A 6,451-nucleotide genomic window follows, 5' to 3' on the forward strand; every position below is an offset into this window, starting at 1 on the left:
GTTGGCTTCTGTACTGCCGAGACAGTTTCCATTGTGTTAATGCATCTTGTCTGCCCAAAACAGGACATCCTGCATGTCTTCCTCTTGATACCCGTTCTGTCTGCTCTGCGTCGTGGGGTGTGGCTCTTTGGGTTCTCTCACACACACACACACATACACACACACACACACACACAAAGTGAACAAGAAAAACACACATATTACTCTCTCTGCCTTCACCAGGGCTTTGCATTGACATTCATTCAGGTTTTTACTCATTTCACTGTTATTCTTAGGAGGCCCAGGCTTTGAGTCATGTTGTTATGCATATTTTGTCACCGTGGTTTCATGTTTCTGTTTTTCTCTTTTTGCAGGATCCTAGAGTGTTATCTTGTTTTTTCTCTGTTCTTCCTCCTTTCCTCTTTTCTTCTAATTTTTACTTGTTAAATTTACTTGCCTGAAATGACACATAAAAAATAATAATTAAAAATTAAAACTATTACCTGCACTGCTGTGAAATATAGCTATTAATTAACCAATCTTGACATGTTTTCAGGTTATTGTTTTAGGATTAACATGGCTTATTCTGTAAAAATCAGTAGCCTGTTTTTCCATGAAGACAGTCTGGTCCTTGCTATGGCTTCTTCTCATTTTGGAATGTGTGTATGATTGGATGAATTGACTGTTTTTGGGAGTTTTTTCTATAGTGCTTTGAGATGTGTTGTGAACATAAATGAGCTGAATTGGAATTAAATTATGATCCACTTTAGACATTTAGATACAAAACCACCACACAATTAATCTGAATGTTAGTCTTTTTTTCTCCTTTTTGCTGAGGAAAAAACTAAAGTCCAACATTTATGAGCATATGCTAATGCATAATGTTCATTCTATCCTTTTTATGAAATTCTTTGAGATGCACATTTCATTGGACATTTTTCCACTCATTTTCCGCTCATCATAACATCATAAAACAAAGATAATAGATTATGAAGACAAAGATTTTATACACAACCAAATCATGCAGTTCAAAGTACAAACTAACACAGGCTTTGACCCAACTGGGTAGAACCATCCCTGACGTAAAACAAAGAAATAGAGCTGTGAATAGTTTCTCCTGATGTAAATATCCTGTTCCAGAATTATTTCATAGTTATTTAACCCATTTTATTCAACTTTCTTTTGTGCCGTTTAGCTTTGCTTCCTTGTGCTGTATCTCAGACTTAGTTTGTGTTCAGATCTTACCTAGCATGCTGTGCTTCATCATAGTATTTTCTCATCAGTATTGATGCCACTGATCAGTGTTTCTACCAGAAAGAGGTGCTCTGCTATAGTTGTGATCTTAACCTGACCAGATGTAATACTGGCTTGAATCTTTTTATTGATTTTGATGAGGAAAAAAAGTAAAGTTTGCTGAAATTTTCCCAATGTGTTTTAAAGCTCTCAGTTTTTGAAAACAAAAAAAACGTGATAACTTATTTTGACAAAACGTTATTGAAGTAATCCACAGTATGAGTAATAGGATTAATTCAGCTGTTTGTAATGCTCAGAACTGAGGACCCAAAATTTCAGTCAGACACAATGTAAAAAATAAGTTCTTTATTGAGGATCAGGGTATGGGACAGGCAACCACGAGCAATGGAACAGGAACCTCTGAGGACAGAGAAACAGGTTAGAGCAGGGGTGTCAAACTCCAGTCCTCGAGGGCCGGTGTCCTGCAACTTTTAGAAGTGCCTCTGCTGCACCACACCTGAATAGAATTATTAGGTCATTAGCAAGGCTCTGGAGAACTGAGGAGGTAATTAAGCCATTTGATTCAGGTGTTTTGTACCTGTGGCACATCTAAAAACTGCAGGACAGCGGCCCTTCAGGACTGGAGTTTGACACCCCTGGGTTAGAGGGTTGTATTCTAGGAGGGGAAGGCCAAAAGTTGAATAGAAAAAAATCACTAACCTTCTTTGTGTTGTGGGAGATGGGGGGTCCAGGTAGCACAGTGGTAGTGACAAGTGGCACACCCAGGGATGGACAGAGCTAGGAGGGYAAGGGGTTGGGGCAGGCAGGACAAAGCAAAACTTATCCGAGGGTCAGGCGAAGAGCAGTGGTCAGGGCACGGAAAAAAGGGTCCAACACTTGAAGGCAATATCAGGCAGACAAAATCCAAGGGCGAGGCAGAGGTCACAAGGCAGAAACGGGGTCGAGACCAGAAAACAGAAGCCAGTGAAGAATCCGACGTGGGCAAGACAAGGCAGGAAAATCCAAGGGACAAAAATGTGTTCGAGATCGTGGTCAGGTCAGGAAGAAATGGTGGATATCTACTCACTCAGAGGCTTTCAAAAATCTGGCACCGTCTGYCTGCCTGAGAGCTGAATATAACTGCTGGAGAACAGGTGGAAGACATGAGCCTGATTGTGCTTCAGCGCAGCAGCATGCAGGTGAACCAGATGAGCTTGATGAGGAGTACAGAGGAGAAAAACATAGCAGGCAGACGGGCCAGAAACATGACACTGTTATAAAAGCAAACATTGCCTTTATCAAATAGCAACCTATTTAATATAGGTGTAATGGCCAAATCCATGGCCACACTCTGAAGTCGGTAACTCTTTTGTGCACAATTTGTTTTTTCATTCAAACACAACAACACTTTAGTTTCAGTAAAACATTTACTAGTTGATTTGGATACATTTGTTCTTTATGTTGGCACGCACATTTAGTTAACGTGTATTTATATCAACTTAAGTTTAATTTGTTTGCTTGTGACTGACCTTTTGTTTGTGTTTTACCGGTACTTGCCTGCCTTGGAGTGGTCAGACAAAAGATGGGGGCCAGGGCTCAGCAGGCTTAAATGCTGATTGGACTATACCACTAGTTCCTGCTGGCAGGGGAAATTTGTAGTTTCTTTGTTTAGATAAGTTTTGCATTTAAGTAAATATTAGTATTTAAACTTTAATATTTTTGATTTTCATTTTGTGAGTTTTTAGTTTAGCCAAACTTAGCTGTACTGTTATTTGTTCTTGTGTTTAATTGTATTGTGTTTAGTGACCCGTATTGTGTCCTAATTGATCTGATCAGCCAGTATATAAACCCTTGTGTGTCATTTCTTTGTGAGGTCAGTTATGTTTGTTTGTGCAGCCAGTTTGTTTACATTTTTGTCTGAGTTCAGTTTTGTTTCTTTGACCTCTTTTATGAGCTCAGTTCATCTTTTTGTCATTTTATAATCTTTGGGTTAAAATAAAAAAATAAAAAAAAATTTCTAATTAATATCCTGTGACTCCTGTTTTTAACTCGGTCCATCACAATAGGCAAACCTACACATACAGATATGAACCTAGATTTGGGACTTTTGGAATGGATGAACAACTCAATATTTTAAGTTTGTTTTGGTTTATAAACGTGCATGCTTTTTAAAGCTAGCTTGTTTCTTTTTAAATGATTTAAAAAGGCTTTGGTTGAAAAGAGAAGACAGCTCGGAGAACAAGTTTCCTTTGGCTGATGGTGCTGAAGTCTGGAATCAGATGTAAAACAGAAAACCCTAGGTTGTGTTTTCTCTTAAGACTACTCTTTGCACCAAATTACATAAATTCACCTTCCTAAATGGCTAATATTATTAATACAGCATATATTAACTTACTATCTTCCTTAACTTTATGCTGCCATAGACTCTTATCCTGACTGCTAAATTGATTCTAACTGACCAAAAGAGAGGGACTATAAAGATAAAATCATGCAAAAGAGCAGGATGCTACATCGACTGTCTTTTTAGCTGTGCTAGATTACATTACATCACATTAGTACACTCCATATTCACAATCAAGATGGTCAGCATGTTTGTGCCACACACTGTCTGCCACCTCTGGCTCAGGAGAATTCATAACACGTCTGTCAAATCAAAACACGTATGAGTCACACCCTCATACGCTTCTTTTAATCACCTCTGAGCCATCAGACCCCAACCTGTTTTTTTTTTTTTTTTTTTTTTTACCAATGCCTGCTTCACTACAGCAATCCAGCGTCCTGCAGAAAAAAGCAGCTTCGAAGAGCTTTTTAATGTGAGACGCTCATGCAGTCTGTCCCAAGAGAGAGCAGTTATCTTATTTAAATTCCGCCTGCAAGGCCTTTATCACAGTGTGCATCCAGGGATTTGAGAGGAGCTCCATGCATGCGCCTTGTAGATAGAGACACAGAGCACACAAACAGTTACTGTATGTACAAATCTGTCACTTTCAGTGCAGATTTAAGTTCTCAGTTCATTCTACAGAATGCAGGGGAACATCAGAATACTGCAGTGACATCTTTTAAAGTGTTAGACCACTTTAAAAGATAGGACAAATGTGGAATAACACCATGTAGTTCTGCTGCTGCATTGCATTTGGAAAGTTTTTCACAACACTTTTTTTTCTTTATATTTTATGTTCCAGCCTTACTCCAAATTGTGTTACATTAATCACTTTCCTCAAAATTCTACAAAGAATTATGATTATATGGGAAAAAAAGTTTTTTCAAAATACAAAACAAAGAAATTACATTTCTGTAAGTATTCACCGCTTTGTTGATCCAAGTTTGGCAGCTTTTTCAGCCTCTAGTCTTTCTGAATCGGATGCCTTCAGCTCAGCACACCTAACTTCAGCCAGTTTGCTCCGTTCTTCTCTGCAGTTCTCCTCCATCAGTTTGGATGGAGACACCACTCAGCCATTTTCACATCTCTCCAGATGTTCAATCAGAGAATCCAGGACATTCACAGAGTGCTGCCATAAAAACATCATACATTAACCAACCACAAAACAGTAAGAAATATTATATTTAGAAGTTTAATCTTATTTCATAAAATCCAGTGATCACTTTTACTTCATATTCCATATTCAAAAGTCAGATCATATATCCACATATTCCTAGAATGGCCAGCAGGGTCCCAGGACTGCCTGGGTGCAGAAACGCTTCCTGCCATACCACAATGAGTCGGCAACAGCAGTGTTCAGACCACAGTCTCGCTGGAATCTGTTCAGAAGACTGACCCACTTTTAGAACTGACTGGGTATAAAGTGTTTGCAATCAACCCAGTGTTTGCTGAGCAGGAAAGAGGGACGCTGGGGGGCTGGACAGAGGAAAAAACATCCTGGGAAGCCCATCAGCAGCAGCATCAAGATAAGATCATATCAGTTCACAGAAAACATCAGGCTGTCAGATGGTCTGACAGACAGCGCCAGGCGTACAGGGCCGTCACTGTCACACTTCCCTCCACTCTCACCGACCTAATAACTCAGCCTGTCCACCCTCCTGCAATCCCTCATCACATTTGCATCCCCCCTTCGCTTCATCTTTTCCCCCATTTCCAAGCTTTCCTCTCCTTCTCTGAACCATAAAGAGCTTTGTCCACAAATAAGGAGTGTGATAATTAATGGCACATCATGTTTCTCATTTAAAATCTAATCTAAAGAAGGTGGACACAAATTATCCAGACTAATTGAAAAGCTCAAAGCAATAAAACAGCTTTCCACAACCTTAATGTGATTCTTGAATGGGTGGGGAATAAAATAAGGGTCTAAAGTTGGGTAATAACAGCAGTGCAATGTAGCTTCAAAAATGTTCCTCTTAGTGCTGCTTGTCTACGCAGAGCTGTGGAATCACTGCTTGAGGACACAGAGAAAATTACATGTGAATATATGACCACCTGGTTGGATCCTTCAATATGGTTTCCAACAAAGAGAACTTCCTTAACTTACTCAGTTTTTCTCATGATACCTGATTGGGCATAGAGAAGCTGATTTACTGATATGAACTGAAGAGTCACTGGAAATGCTGACCTTGAAATGGTTTTCATAGCTATTTCACTTCTGTAGATTATCACACATTTCAACCCAAACTACAAGGTGTTTCACAGGGTTTTATGTTAGAATAGAAATGAAATGGAAAGCTGCACATAGTTGTGAAATGAGACAAAATATATATATTGTTATTAATAATAATTAACCAGAATGGAAGCCATTTTTATTCAGCCTGCAAAACACACTATGCGCATCTGACAACCCCTCTACAGACCCTCAGAAATACTACCAGTATGAACACAGGCTAGTCTGGCAGCGAACTCTAAACTGCTTGGACAAGATCACTGTTTCACTCTTTGATTTTTTTTGTAATTCTGAGCTCTTACCATCAGTACTACACTGCTTTTGTTGTGAGTAAAAAAAATTAAGTTTATATTTTAACTCAAAGTAGATGTGTTTTACTTTGGCACCATGCCTCACTTCCTGTCCCACTTGACATTTCTGTCAATTTGCTCCATAGCACCGACCAAGACGGATCTCCATCTCAGACTGTTGGTGAAGCAGTTTGCAAGGCCCTGTTGTATAGAGGACCAAAACTGACATAATAAATAAAAGAATAAATATATAAATAAAAGAATAAATATATATCCAACATAATAATAAATTAAAGAATCAATATAAAAATAAAAGTAGAAATATATAAATAAAAGAAT

At 38.7% G+C, this 6,451-nt stretch overlaps 1 long non-coding RNA gene across 1 annotated transcript; it reads right to left on the reverse strand.

Moving 5' to 3' along the window:
• Window positions 1–1,563: 1,563 nt before the first annotated feature.
• LOC103458054 (uncharacterized) lies at window positions 1,564–2,077 on the reverse strand. Its single transcript, XR_532525.1, has 2 exons — window positions 1,933–2,077; window positions 1,564–1,632 (listed from the first exon to the last, which is right to left on the reverse strand). It is a non-coding gene; the product is annotated as an uncharacterized LOC103458054 (long non-coding RNA).
• Between the last annotated feature and the right edge of the window lie 4,374 nt (window positions 2,078–6,451).

Source organism: Poecilia reticulata, linkage group LG21 (assembly GCF_000633615.1).
Source record: "Poecilia reticulata strain Guanapo linkage group LG21, Guppy_female_1.0+MT, whole genome shotgun sequence".
Lineage (NCBI taxonomy): Eukaryota > Metazoa > Chordata > Actinopteri > Cyprinodontiformes > Poeciliidae > Poecilia > Poecilia reticulata.